The sequence below is a fragment of the Sus scrofa genome, chromosome 14, assembly GCF_054392235.1.
Source record: "Sus scrofa isolate SSC_HxYL_T2T_F1_AM1 chromosome 14, Sscrofa_HxYL_maternal_Yorkshire_Landrace_v2.0, whole genome shotgun sequence".
Taxonomy (NCBI): domain Eukaryota; kingdom Metazoa; phylum Chordata; class Mammalia; order Artiodactyla; family Suidae; genus Sus; species Sus scrofa.
Window position 1 is genome coordinate 52,780,078 of NC_139396.1, and position 15,466 is coordinate 52,795,543.

Genomic DNA, 15,466 nt, shown 5'->3' on the forward strand with positions numbered 1-15,466 from the left:
TGGTATGAAAATCAAACAATATACATAAAACAAAAGTCCCCGCTGATGACCCCCTTCCCACTTTCCCAGTCCCTCAGACCCTTTTCCAAAGAGAAACCACTGATACCAGTTTTGTAAATTCTTTCAGTCCTTTCTATGGGAATAGATACAGATATAGATAATATTGTTTTGTGGAATTTAAAAATTAAGGATGGTATTATACTCTGTGTATTGTGCAACTTGCTTTTAATAAGATGTCTTAGAGATTTTTCCATGTCAGTAAATGAAGAGGCTATTCTTTGGAGGTTAAGAGAATCAGTTCTGGAGCCAGAACACCTGTCTGCAGATTTCTACTCTGCCACCTATTACCACCTATAACGACTTTAACATGTTACCTAATTGCTCTGTGCCTCCCTTTCCTTGTCTATAAAGGGGAGATAATAACAGTACTCACCTATGTACTCTACTCATTATGTACTCACAATCTCATGTGGTGATTGTGTGGGCTAAATGAGTTAATACTGCTAAGTAGTATACAACAGTGGCTGGCTTATAGGAAGCATTTTATAAATATAATTAAAAATTGTTAAAAATTTAACTGCTACATTGTGTTCCATAGAATATATGTACAATTCTTTACTCCAGCAAAAAGTGTACAAGAGCATCTGTTTCCTCTGTTATTTAAAACAGCACTTGATCTGAAATCTTTTATCATTTGACAGTATTTTGTTTTAGTTTTCATTTTTCTTAAATAAGAGTGAGTATCCAATTACATATTTGATGATTTATGTTTCTTCTGTAATTTATCTTTTTATTGTCCTTCTCATTTATTTTGGCATTGCCCATAGCATGTGAGAGTTCCCAAGCTAGGGATGGAATCTGCCATAGCAGTGTCCCAAGCCACAACAGCCACAACACCAGATCCTTTAACTGTTAAACCACCAGGGAACTTCTCTTTCTTCATTTTTTTCTAATGGACTGAATGTTTTTTCTTACAGTCTAATGGACTGAATATATATTCTTAAATATATATAAATGAATATATATATATTTTATATACTATATATTAATCTAGGTAATTGTTTTCTTCTAGTCTATCATTTGTTTCTTTGTATGTGCTATCTTTTGTCACACAGAAGGTTTTCTCCCTTTTTTCAAACAGCTTTTTTGAGATAGAATTAACAACAAACTGCATATACATATATACATAGAGAGAATTAACAACAGACTGCATATATGTGTATATATATATGTATACACACACACACACACACACACACACACACACATATATATATTTAAAGTGCAAATTGTTGCTGTTGGCCCAAGCTATGATAACTTCATACCTTGGGATAGAATTTTAATACTTAAGTGGCCCTAGTTTTCCATAATTCAGAGTGTCATAAAAATAGTACCTAGAAATATCTTGCTTTATGCAGGATTCATTGGGAAAGAAGATAGAAAAACATAGTGTTATAGCATAGTATTATACTAAGTGTTCATAATTATGACTCTGAGTTGTCATAAAAAGTTGCTATAATCAGTATGATTTTAAGATAACAGAGCTTAAGTAGCATCCCTCCCACTAATCATACTGTGTTATTATTTTCCCAGTTCACACACCGCAACTCTGAAACATATACATAGCATATACTCTGCTCATGTGTGTTCTAATATACACACTTAAGATCACTTGTTAAATTTCTGCCTCTCCTAAGAATCCAGTGAGCTCCATGATGGCTGGGCCATATCTTTTTTTCACTACTATTTACTTAATAGCTGTCATGTTATAGACACTTGGTAAATGTGTAGAAAACCTTTATTATCTAGATATATAATTTTTCATTAGAAAGTCGATAATATTTAAAATGCCTTGGAGTTTCCTGGCAGCTCAGCAGGTTAAGGATCTGGCATTGTCACTGCTGTGGCACAACTTCCTGGCCTGGGAACTTCTGCATGCCACGGGTACAGCCAAAAATAAATAAATAAAATTTTTAAAATGTCTTGGCACTTCACTTGATAAAAAAAAATTATATGTGGGAGTTCCCTTTGTGGCTCAGTGGTTAACAAACCCTAGTAGCATCCATGAGAATGAGGGTTCAGTCCCAGGCCTCGTTCAGTGGATTAAGGATCTGGCATTGCCGTGAGCTGTGGTGTAGGTCACAGAGGCGGCTCAGATCCCTTGTTGCTGTGGCTGTGGTGCAGGCTGGAAGCTGTAGCTTTGATTTGACCCCTAACCTGGGAACCTCCATATGCTGTGACTGCGGCCCTAAAAAGCCAAAAAAAAAAAAAGTAAATATTCATCCTAACCATAGTTTATTTTGTTGTATAGTTATTTTTAAATACTTAAATTTACCATTTAATATAGTAGCCCCTAGTTGATTCTTTTGGTAAATATGATTTTTACCCTTTCATAGGCAATAATTTGAGCTTGATGACTTTGTCTCACTTATAGAAGAGCAAAGAGGCTGTACTTCTTGTAGTAGTGCCACATAGCTACTGATCTTTACAATCTTCGTCACCTTGATATCTCTGAATCTTGAAATTCGAAATAAAAAATCAACCCTAGTGATGCAGTGCCAGTACCCTTCTCAAATAAATGCATGCCTTGTGCGTCTGGACTTTTTTATAGTGAGTGAACCTCTGGTTAAGATTCCATTAGCAATTCATGCATTGAAAGGTCACTCCTGGTTTATGGTGTATGGGTTTAAAGTTCGTTGTGTTTTCTTTCCTAACCATTACAAGAAGCTCAGCTGTTTAGCAGTTAATGGCTACTTTTAAAATGTGCTTGATCAAGTAATGTGTATAAACAGCTTTAGAAAGAGCCAACCAATTCATTCTACAGCTACTGACAGAAATCCTAGAGCCAAATTGCAAAGATTATGAAATCTTCTTTAAATACTTCAAAGGGAAGCAATGAAGATAAGGAAATCCTGGCAAGATTTGCTGCAGCTGTCAGATCCTGAAAAATTAGGAATCAAATTTTGACACTTGTAATTGAATCATCCACCCTTCTAAGTGAGCCCAGGCAAACCTGTGATATTTTTAGAACCTTTCAAATCACATTACACTCTCTAGAGTTCATAGCAGGACCTGAGGCCCCTAAAATTTCCCAGGAGATGGAACAAAACAGAATCAAATACATTTGGCTCAATTCACTGTAATAGAAGTATGGCATATATGCAGTCTAGGTAATGCCACAATTTTAACTCCAAACTTGAAAATTTTTCATAGAAAATTTTTTGAGAGTTAACTGGCTTGGACAGCAGTTGAAAAATTCATTAGAGATATTGTAACAGTTGTGTGGTGGTGATTTGATTTATAATAGAAGCACAGAGACCTTGGATGGTATGATTAACTGTGTTTCGCAGATGGATGTTCCTTTGCCACGAGTTTCTATTAAGAAAGATTTCTGCTAGCATGTATCATGTTGCTTATTATAGACTCTCTCAAGAGAGTCAGCAGTTAACTATATGCTACCATATGTAGGTAATTACATTGTTTATGCTTAGCTTGGTGAGATTTTCTAATTTAAAATTGAAAACGTAGTACTAACAGGTTGGAAAAGGTTAGAATAGTATTTGTATGTCTATATTTTTATGTTGCACTAGTCATGATGGGTGATTTGAAAAAGACTAATATTTTAGCAGAAAACAGAAGTTGCTTTGAAATCTTTTTTCTCCCTTAAAAGCAAGTAACAACTCTGAGACCAATCCTCAGGGAGTCCAAATGATTTATGACATGGAGTTGCCTTGAAAAGATGGCCTTTTCAGGTTTTTTGCAAGTCTGAGTTTAGACAGAATAGAGACTGATAAATTGGCAAAAGAAATTGGGGCATATTCATTCCACTCTTAAACAGTTTGTGTTACCTCATCTCACACCTAACTCTCTTGGGCCTATTTCTGTAGTTTTCTGTGTTTAAAAACCATTTGATTGAAGTTCCCGCTGTGGCTTAGTGGGTTAAGAATCTTACTGCAGTGCCTCTGGTCCATGTGAAGGCGCAGGTTTGATCCTCAGCCTGGTGAAAGTGGGCTAAAGGTTCTGGCGTTGGCCACAGCTCTGGCCTAGGTCACGGCTGCGGCACAGATGCAGTCCCCGGCCTGGGAACTTACATATGCCATGGGTGCAGCTATAGAAAAAAAATCATTTGATGAAATAACTGACAAAGATGTGCTTTAATTAACAAGTGGAAAATAGCATGGAGAGTGGACTAACAGGTTTTGAAGAGAAAAATACTCATTCTAACCCAGTTTTTCTAACTTTCTGAACTTTGGTAAGTTATATTAATTTCTCTATAGGTTTCCTTTTCTATAAAAGGGAGAATAGTGTTTTAAAACATAGCTCTTTGTGGTTCTTAACAGTATAAAGTACTTATTATATGGTTGTCTTTTAAAGTCTTCGCAGCTAATTACGTGAACATAATTTCATTGCAAATAACGAGTTAGAAAATATTCTTGTTTCCATGTAAATATCCAGAATGATGTCTGGAATCCAGTAATACTTTTGAGTTCCAGATAGGCCTGAAAAGCATTTGTAAATGGTTACATACTTAGGGGGGGAAAACTGCCTTGTTCTTTTAAAAAGCTAACCCAGATATTGATCATTACTGTTAAAGGTTCTGAAACATATTAAATGGGTAAAAGGAAATAGAAGATATGTCAGATTCCATTTTGATCACAAATAAGCCAAGTCTATAAAACTGGCCTTGAAGCCAGAAGCTAGCACTGTTAAAGCATTAATCTTATGATCTCAACATCTAAAATGATGGCTGCTCTTTCCTAAATGGCAAATTTAGATTACAAATATGTATCGGTCCAAATGATTAGTAATAGCTGCTATAATGGGTCTTCCTGCACAGTGGCAATCTTTATAGTTCACTTTGATGACAAATTTGCTTGATTGAACTGCTATGGTGCACTATTAAAAGCTTTTTCCTTAATGTTCCAAGGATTTGTTGCTTATCTCCTATGACAGAGTTCCTTTAAAATATTTAAAATTTTTTTAATATTTAAGAAAGCTCAAGGAATTGACTCATGACCTTATCTGCCCAACACAACAGCTATTTTTGTCTCTTCATTCTCTCCCAATCATGGTTTATAGACATTTTTACTTTTTATAACATCTTTGTAGAACTTTAGTACATTTTGTAGATCTTCCTTGAAAACTTCCCCAAGGTCATTTAAAGCAGTGGAGCCAGGATTTGAAATTGTTTTCCTGACTCTAAAGCCTGTGATCTCAACAATTCTTTGAACTGCTTCTGTGACCCTGTTATACTGCATTAATGATTGTTATAACTGAAATTATTTGTGAATTTTTGCTCAGATAAGTTATTATAAAATAATTATGAGTAAATTTAATTTTAAATACTCAAAGTTTATTCACAGTAAAATCTTTCAGCTATTAGGATCTTTAATCATTGTTATAACTAAAATTATTTGTGAATTTTTGCCCAGATAAGTTATTATAACACAGGATTATGGGTTAATTTAAATAAAGTTTATTGAGTATTTATTATTGACAATAAAATCTACCGCCTATTAGGTTTTTTTTGGTGATGGGCTTTTTTGGAATGGATTGTTCTTTTAATTATAATTTCTTAGATTAATACAAATACCTAGTTTAAAAAGTATAACAGTACTATAAAACTCATGAAAAAATAATGATCCCCTTCCATGCTCCCAAGTCATGTTTCCTTAAGGCAACCATTTTTTTTTTTTTTTTTTCTTTTTGCCATTTTCTTGGGCCGCTTTTGAGGCATATGGAGGTTCCCAGGCTAGGGGTCGAATCAGAGCTGTAGCCACCAGCCTACGCCAGAGCCACAGCAACGCGGGATCCAAGCCGCGTCTGCAACCTACACCACAGCTCATGGCAACGCCGGATCGTTAACCCACTGAGCAAGGCCAGGGATCGAACCCGCAACCTCATGGTTCCTAGTTGGGTTCGTTAACCATTGCGCCATGACGGGAACTCCAAGGCAATCATTTTTAATACTTTTAGTTGTTTCTTCTAGTATTTACCTCTGTATTTCTAAATATCATGTTTATGACAAAATTTCTAGATTGTTTTTTCAACTTTTGATATACTGCCATAGGAAATGAGAATTTAGCTCTACACTCTCCATTTCCCCTCTGCCCGCCATACCATCCTTCCATTTTTTCTAGCCTCCTAATATAATTTTTGATTAAATCATTATTTATTGTATTCATTATGATGATTGTATAAACATTTTTTACAGCCAAGCCATATAGTATACGATGATTACATTTACTTTCTTGTTCACTTCTTTTATTTTTCTCTCTCTTTTTTTTTGGGGGGGGGCAGTGCTTGCCCACAGCGCACAAAAGTTCTGAGGCCAAGGATTGAACTCACTGGCAACCCAAGCCACACTGGCAACCACACTGACAACCCAAGCCACAGCAGTGACAATGCCAGATCCTTAACCCACTGAGCCACCAAGGAACTCCTGTTTTCTCTCTCTTTTTTATTTATTTTTTTGGTCTTTTTAGGGCCATACTTGCGGCATATGGAAGTTCCCAGGCTAGGGGTCTAATCGGAGCTGTAGCCACTGGCCTACACCACAGCCACAGCAACACCAGATCAGAGCTGCATCTGCGACCTACACGACAGCTCATAGCAACGCCAGATTCTTAACCCACTGAGCGAGGCCAGGTATGGAACTCACATCCTCGTGAATACTAGTCAGGGTCATTACCACTGAGCCACAAAGGAACTCCCTCTTTTTTTAATTGAATAGTTGCTTTTTAATTAATATTGACCTCATTTTTTGTTTTTGTTTAATTTTTTATGTACCTATCACTTAGCGCTAAACCTTCTGAAATAACTGGACAATTTCTCTTATTGTGGCATATGGTCATACACAGTAATCTATTAATTACATTTTTTAAACAGTGGATTCATTCTTTCTGAAGCCCCTCTCATTCTTCTGTTCCAATCTGAGAAAATTAATTTTTAGGCTTGCTGTACAGTGGTAATCTAGGCTTCCCATTCATTATCCTGGGAATTTCTCTTACCACTCTGTTTTGGATCTCCTATTTCCTGCATGTAGTTGGAATTGATTTTTATGTGTTGTGAAGTAAGGGGTCCATTAATTGAATATTCTTTTCTTTTTTTTTTTTCTTAGAATTTTTTTTTTTTTTTTTTTTTTTTTTGGCCATGCTCACAGCATATAGAAGTTCCCAGGCCAGGAACTGAACCTGTGCCACAGCAGCCACCCAGGCCACTGCAGTGGCAGTGCCAGCACCTTAACCCACTGTGCCACAAGGTTATTGCAAAATATTGAATATCGTTCCTGTGCTATTACAGTAAATCCTTGCTGTTTATTTTATATATAGTGGTGTGTTTCTGTTAATCCCATACTCCTACTCTATATATCTTCCCCCCTTTCCCCTTTAGTAACTATAAGTTTGTTTTCTATGTCTGCGAATCTTTTCTGTTTTGCATATAAATTCATTTGTATTATTTTTTAGAGTCCACATGTAAGTGATATTATATAATACTTGTCTTTTTCTGCCTGACTTACTTCACTCAGTATGGTAACCTCTAGGTCCATCCAGGTTGCTGCAAATGGCAATATATCATTCTTTTTATGACTGAGTAATAGTCCATCATGTATATATACCACATCTTCTTTACCATTCATCAGTCAGTTGCCTCTTAGGTTGCTTCCATGTCTTGGCTGTTGTAAACAGTGCTGCTGTGAACATTGGGGTGCCTGTGTCTTTTCAAATTATAGTTTTCTCTGGATATATGCCCAGGAATAGGATTGCTGGATCATATGGCAACTCTATTTTTAGTTGTTTAAGAAACCTCCATACTGTTATTCATAATGGCTGCACGAACTTAGATTCCCACCAACAGTGTAGGAGGGTTCCTTTTTCTCCAGACCCTCTCCAACATTTGTTATCCGTAGACTTGGGTGTTTGTGTGTGTGTGTGTCTGCACCAACAGCATGGGAAAGCTCCTGAGCCTGGGATCAAACTAGAGCTACAGCAGTAGTCCGAGCCACAGCAGTGACAACACCAAATCCTTAAGCGCTAGGCCCCCAGGGAACCCTGTTATTTATAGTCTTATTAACATGGGGATTCTGACTAGTGAGAGGTAGTACCTCACTGTATTTTGATTTGCATTTCTCTAATAATTAGTGATGTCGAGCATCTTTTCATGTGCCTATTGGCCATCTGTATGTCTTCCTTGGAGAAATATCTATGTAGGTCTGCTGCCCATTTTTCAGTCAGGGAATTTGTTTGGTTTTTGTTTGTTTGTTTTTTGACATTGAGTTATATGAGCTGTTTGTATATTTTGGAAATTAAGCCCTTGTTGGTCGCATCATTTGCAAATATTTTCTCACATTCCATAGGTTGTCTTTTTGTTTTGTTTATGGTTTCCTTTGCTATGCAAACCTTATAAGTTTGAATAGGTCTCATTTGTTTATTTTTGCTTTTATTTCTTTTGCCTTGGGAGACTGACCTAAGAAAACATTGGTATGATTTATGTCAGAGAATGTTTTGCCTGTGTTCTCTTCTAGGAGTTTTATAGTGTCATATCTTACATTTAAAGTCTCTAAGCCATTGTGAGTTTATTTTTGTGTATGGTGGAGTGTTCTAACTTCATTGGTTTAGATATAGCTGTCCAGCTTTCTCAGTACCACTTGCTGAAGAGACTATCTTTTCTCCATTGTATATTCTTGCCTCCTGTGTCAAAGATTAATTGACTGAAGGTGTGTGGATTTATTTCTGGGCTCTTTAGTCTGTTCTGTTGATCTATACCTATGTCTGTTTTTATGCCAGTACCAATCTGGTGTGATTACTGTAGCTTTGTGTGAAGTCTGGGAGATTGTACCTTCAGTTTTACTCTTTTTTCTTCAGGACCACTGTAACAATTCTGGGTCCTTTGTGGCTACATATAGACTTTAGGATTATTCTAGTTCTGTGGAAAACGTCAAGTGTAATTTAATAAGGATTGCACTGAATCGGTAGATTGCTTTGCGTTGTATGCCCATTTTAACAATAATAATTCTTCCAATCCAAGAGCATGTGATAGCTTTCCATCTCTTTTGAATCATCTTCAGTGTCCTTTATCAGTGTTTTATAGTTCTCAACATATATGTCTTTCACCTCATTGGTTAGGTTTGTTACTAGGGTTTTTTTTTGCGGGGGGGGACTAGATTTTAAACAGGAATTTTTTTTACTTTTTCTTTCTGGTAGTTCATTGTTAGTGTAAAGAAATGCAAGAAATTTCTGTATATTAATCTCGTATCTTGCTACCTACTGAATTATTAGTTCTAATAGTTTTTCTATAGAGTCTTTAGGGTTTTCTATGTACAGTAGAATATCACCTGCATAACTATGATTATACCTCTTCTCTTCTAATTTGGATACTTTTTATTTCTTTCTCTTATCTGATTGCTGTGACTAGGACTTAGAATATTATGTTGAATAAAAGTGGTAAGAGTGGGCATACTTGTCTTGTTCCAGAATTTAGTGGGAAGGCTTTTAGGTGTTCATCATTGAATATATTGGCTGTGGGTTTGTCATAAATGGATTTTATTATGGTGAGGTATGTTCCCTCTATACCCACTTTGGTGAGGACTTTTTTTTATCATGAGTGGATTTTGAATTTTATCAAATGCTTTCTCTGCATCTATTGAAACAATCATGTGGTTTTTGTCTTTTCTTTTTTTGATGTGTATCATATTGATTGATTTGCCTATGTCAAGCCATCCTTGTGTTCCTAAAATGAATCCAACTTGATCATAGTTTATGATCCTTTTTATGTGTTGTTGAATTCAGTTTGCTAACGAATATTCTGTTCTTTTCACTCAAATTTTTCATACCAGCAATCTACATAAACAAAATCCTCTTGAGATCTTCAATAAAGGGCTCCTGAGACCAAAAAGTTTGAAAATCACTATTACAGATCCATAGGAAAGTCAGTCTCTCCTCTCTCTCTTTTTTTTTTTTAAGGGCTGCACCTGTGGCATATGGAAGTTCCCAGGCTAGGGGTAGAATTGGAGCTACAGCTGCAAGCGTATACCGTAGCCACGGTAACTCAGGATCCAAGCCACATTTGCAACCTACACCACAGCTCATGGAAACTCCAGATCCTTAACCCATTGAGCAAGGCCAGAGATCAAACTTGTGTCCTCATGGATACTAATTGGGTTAGTTACTGCTGAGCCACAATGGGAACTCCAAAGTCTCCAATTTTTAATTTTAATGTTTGTAAATGAGCCAAACACAGTCATGTCATTTTTTAAAAATCCTCACAAATGCACACTTAACATGGCAAAAAGTGACCTTCCCTAATAAATAAATGCAAATAAAAAATAAGATACTATTTTGCTTATGTTAACAATTATAAACAGTACTATAGCCTTTGAAGGGCAGTTTGGCAGAATGTATCAAAACCCTATTTCCTTCTGACCATTTTTGGAAGTATGACCTATAGAAATTATTACGAATGTGTCTAGGAGTTCCCATTGTGGCTCAGTGATAACGAACCCAACTAGTATCCATGAGTATGCAGGTTCAATCCCTGGTCTCACCTAGTGGGTTAATGATCCAGCTTTGCCATGAGCTGTGGTGTAGGTCACAGACTCAGCTCGGATCTGGCATTGCTGTGGCTGTCACCTAGGCCAGCAGCTGTAGCTCCAGCTCAACCCTTAGCCTGGGAACTTCCATATGTCTATGTGCAGCCCTTTAAAAAAAAAACAATGTGTCTGAAGTTTTAGTTTCAGTATGTTCAGGTTGGGTTTGGTTTTGGTTGTTTTTTTTTTTTTTTTTGCCTGCAACCACAGCATGTGAAAGTTCTAGGGACAAGGGACTGAATGTGTGCCACAGAAGTGACAACACTGGATCTGCTGCCCCACAAGAGAACTCCCACCATGATTTGTTTTAATAATCTGAAAATTCATCAATAACCTAAAATCCAAATGATAGAGGAAATTTCCAATGGAAGAAAATCATTGATAATGGTTTTTTTCCCCCCTCTAATTTACTGGTGGTAGAGCCCTTAGAGTGCTTTGATGGCCACCTATTCCTTAATTGTGTGAAACTGTCATTAATCTGACCCTGACTACAGTTCCCCTAGGTAGTTCATCCAATGAATGTCAAATTATATCCAATCAACATAGAGCACATTGAGTAATCGGTGGGTTTGTTCTTTCACCAAAAACATTTATAGCTTCTAGCTTTTAAAAATAGTTCAGAGCACAGCAAGATAGAGAAGAGGAAAATTGGCCTAGATAATACAGAGGGTAGCAGATGAACAGGATTGATTTCATTTTGGGCACTTTGCCCAGGACACTTTTAATAGAACATATAGTTAATCTGGGGATTCGGAATCTGTGGTTATGTCAGGCTTATACATTTATTCTTTAGAAGAAAAACTTATGAGCTTTTAGATTCTAGGGGTACATTGGTATGACTTAAATTTTTTAAACTATTTCTGCAATCCAGCCATTGATAATTTGCTGTATGTGGGCTGGATTTCTTAATATTAAAACTAATTCAATCATGGATAGAAAAATATTTTGAACTTTCTCTAAAACAAAATGTGTTCCTCATTTCTTTCAAAGTTTAAGTCAAGTTTGGGCTTCCTGTGGTGGCTCAGCAGAAACGAGTCTGACTGACTAGCATCCATGAGAACGCAGGATTGATCCCTGGCCTCGCTCAGTGGGTTAAGGATCCACTGTTGCTGTGTGCTGTGGTGTAGGTCACAGACACAGCTCGGATCTGGTGTGGCTGACTGTGGTATAGGCCAGCGGCTGCACCTCCAGTTTGACCCCTAGCCTGGGAACCTGCATATGCCACAGGTGTAGCCCTAAAAAGACAACAACAAAAAAAAGTTTAAGTCAAGGTTAAAATATGTCTAAACCAGGAATCAGAGGGTTATTTTTATGTGAAAGAATTTTCATCTTACTATTTTTAAGGACTTTTGTATATTCAATAATCAATCAAGTCTTTAAGGAAGAAAAACCCAAATTTTAGAAGTGCACTACTTTCTGTTTTGCTACCTTTCAATTTAAAATTACTGACCTTAGGAGTTCCTGATGTGGCTCAGGAACCCGCCTGGTATCCATGAGTATTTGAGTTTCATCCCTGCCTAACTCAGTGGGTTAAGGATCCAGTGCTGCCGTGAGCTATGGTGTAGGTCCATATGCCTCCAGTTTGGCCCTAAAAAGCAAAAAAAAAAAAAAAAAAAAAAAAAAAAAATTTAGGCAGAATATCAACATGCTAGAGCTTGTATTGGAATAGTGGCTTTGAGTGAATTTTTCCTTTTTTCTATTTTCTAAAATTTCAGTGGAGTTCTGGCATGGCTCAGTGGTTAACAAATCCGCCTAGGAACCACGAGGTTGCAGGTTCGATCCCTGGCCTTGCTCAGTGGGTTAAGGATCCAGCATTGCCATGAGCTGTGGTGTAGGTCACAGACGCGGCGGCTCGTATTCCTCATTGCTGTGGCTCTGGCATAGGCGGGCAGCTACAGCTCCAATTAGACCCCTAGCCTGGGAACCTCCATATGCCGTGGTAGTGACCCTAGAAAAAAAGGCAAAAAGACAAAAAAAAAAAAAAAAGAAATAAAATAAAATTTCAGTAATATATTCATTACTTCTGTTAGTTACAAAATTATTTATAACCCCCCCATTTATCCTATAAAGAACTAGACATTTAAAAAGCTAAGACTATCAAATAATTTTCTCATTAGGTAATATAGAGGCTTACTTTTGATTTGAAGTGATGTATTTAAATATAATAGGTCAGATTCTTACTATGGACATATTTTATTTTTTAATTTAATTTTTATTTTATATTGGAGTATAGTTGATTTACAGTGTTGTGTTAGTTTCAGGTGTACAGCAAGGTGATTCAGTTATACATATACCTATATACATTCTTTTTCAGATTATTTTCCCATATAGGTTATTACAGAATATTGAGTAGAATTTCCTGTGCTATATAGGAGGTCCTCATTGATGATTTTATGCAGAGCAGTCCGTATATGTTGATCCAAAACTCCTAATTTATTCCTCCCAACTACCTCTTCCCTTTGGTAACCATAAGTTTCTTTTTGAAGTCTGTGAGTCTGTTTCTGTTCTTCAAATAAATTCATTTGTATCAAATTTTTTAGATTCCATGTATAAGTGATAGCATATAATATTTGTCTTTGACTAACTTCACTTTGTATAGTAATCTCCAGGTCCACCCATGTTGCTGCAAATGGCATTATTTCATTCTTTTTTATGGCTCAGTAATATTGCATTGCATATATATACCACATCTTTATCCCTTCCTCAATTGATGGACATTTAATTTGCTTCTATGTATTAGCTATTATAAACAATGCTGCAGTGAACATTGAGGTGCATGTATCTTTTCAGATTATGGTTTTCTCCAGGTAAATTCACAAGTATGGGATTGCTAGATCATGTAGTAATTCTATTTTAAGTTGTTGGGGGTGGGGAGTCATTTGGCCAAGCCCACAGCATGTGGAAGTTCCTGGGCAGGCCAGGGATCAAACCTGCTCCACAGCAGCAGCTGGAGCCATAGCAGTGACAATGCCAGATCCTTAACCCACTGCCCTGGGCCAGGAGTCAAACCCACGCCACCAGAGAGGCAGTACTGTATTATTAGCCCACTGGGCCACAGCAGTAACTCCAGTCTTTGTTTATGGTGTCCTTTGCTGTGCAAAAGCTTTTAAGTTTAATTAGGCCCCATTTGTATATTTTTGTTTTTATTTTCATTACTCTGGAAGGTGGATCCAAAAACATATTGCTGCATTTATGTCAAAGAATGTTCTGCCTGTGTTTTCCTATATACTATGGACATTTTTTGAATAATGTGGGAAATAAAAGGAGGGAGCAGAAAAAAATCTTTTTGTTTTGTAGTAAAAAAAAAAAAAAACCTGAAAAATATTAGTACTAATGCTACATAAGAGAAAGTGATTTAAATATTACGTCCTATTTCAGAAATTTTTCAGATTTGCTTCTCATATTGAGCAATAGTTTTAATAAATGAATGCTTCAGGACCTTTACACCTGTCGTTTCCTCTACCTGGAATGCTCTTCCCTGCATTTACCTCCTCCAGTCCTCAGTCCGGACTTACATTTTTGTTTTTGTCATTGTTGGCTTAAATTATTTTTGAAAAGCTTGCCGTAACTCACTTCACTTAAATCCCATCCCACTTTTGCTACCTCCGTTCCAACCCAAGTTAAACTCCTGTTATTTATTCTCAGGGCTCCTTCACTGCTTCATAATGTTCACTGTGATTGAAAACCTCAGTTCAGGGTTTATTTTCCCCACTATTCCTTAAGCTTGATGAGGACAGGACGTGTATCTTATTTAGAGTTGTATTCTCAATGTCTGGCAGAGTGCCTACCAAGTAATTGTTAATAAATTATACTTATCAAATGATTCCTTTAAATATTCATTTCATTTGCTTTCTCAAACTGGTATTATTTAATAATGGAGTCTCGGAGTTCCTGTCATGGCGCAGTGGTTGACGAATCTGACTAGGAACCATGAGGTTGCGGGTTCGATCCCTGCCCTTGCTTGGTGGGTTGGGGATCCGGCCTTGTTGTGAGCTGTGGTGTAGGTTGCAGATGTGGCTCGGATCCTACCTTGCTGTGGCTCTGGTGTAGGCTGATGGCTACAGCTCCGATTGGACCCCTGGCCTGGGAACTTCCATGTGCCGTGGGAGCAGCCCAAGAAATGGCAAAAATACCAAAAAAAAAAAAAAAAAAAGGAGTCTTTCCTTTAGAGTAGACTAATTATAACTTTAATATCATTAGTAGGTAAATAGCTGAATTAAGCAGCTATGAGTTCCCACTAATTTGGAATATTGTTAGTGTTTAACATTTGTGATGGGTTTCTAAAGGTATACAGTCACTATACATTTTTTTTTTTTTTTTTTTTTTTTTTGCTTTTTTTAGGGCCACACCCATGGAATTTGGAAGTTCCCAGACTAGTGGTAGAATTGGAGCTACAGCTGCTGGCCTATGCCACAGCCACAGCAGTGGGTGATCCAAGCCACATCTTTGACCTACACCACAGCTCAAGGCAATGCTAGATCCTTAACCCACTGAGTGAGGCCAGGGCTCGAACCTGCATCCTCATGGATACTAGTCAGGTTTGTTAACCACTGAGCCAAGAATGGAACTCCCACTGACATTTCTTAAATCATAAATAGTACCTACAATCATTGACTATTCTGATTGGCTGTATTAATCCCAGTAGGTCCAGTACCACCAAAATAGTACAACACATAAGAGATATCATGATAAGACCACAGTCAGACTGGGTCTTCTACTTTTTTCCTTCTTCTTTTTAACCTTTTTACTTTCATAGAGTTGAAGTTTGTTTTCCTAATTCTTATTTGTAAAGCCCAATATGAATAGCTTTTATATTAGGATTTACGGTATTTAATGGGTCAAAAAAATCAAAACAAAATATTTTAACTGAATCTTTCTGAC

General features: G+C 36.9%; 1 protein-coding gene across 19 annotated transcripts in view; it reads left to right on the plus strand.

The window, feature by feature from the left end:
* IFT81 (intraflagellar transport 81) overlaps nucleotides 1–15,466 on the plus strand; it is a 299,226-nt gene that overhangs the window by 187,937 nt on the left and 95,823 nt on the right. The window lies entirely within an intron of this gene.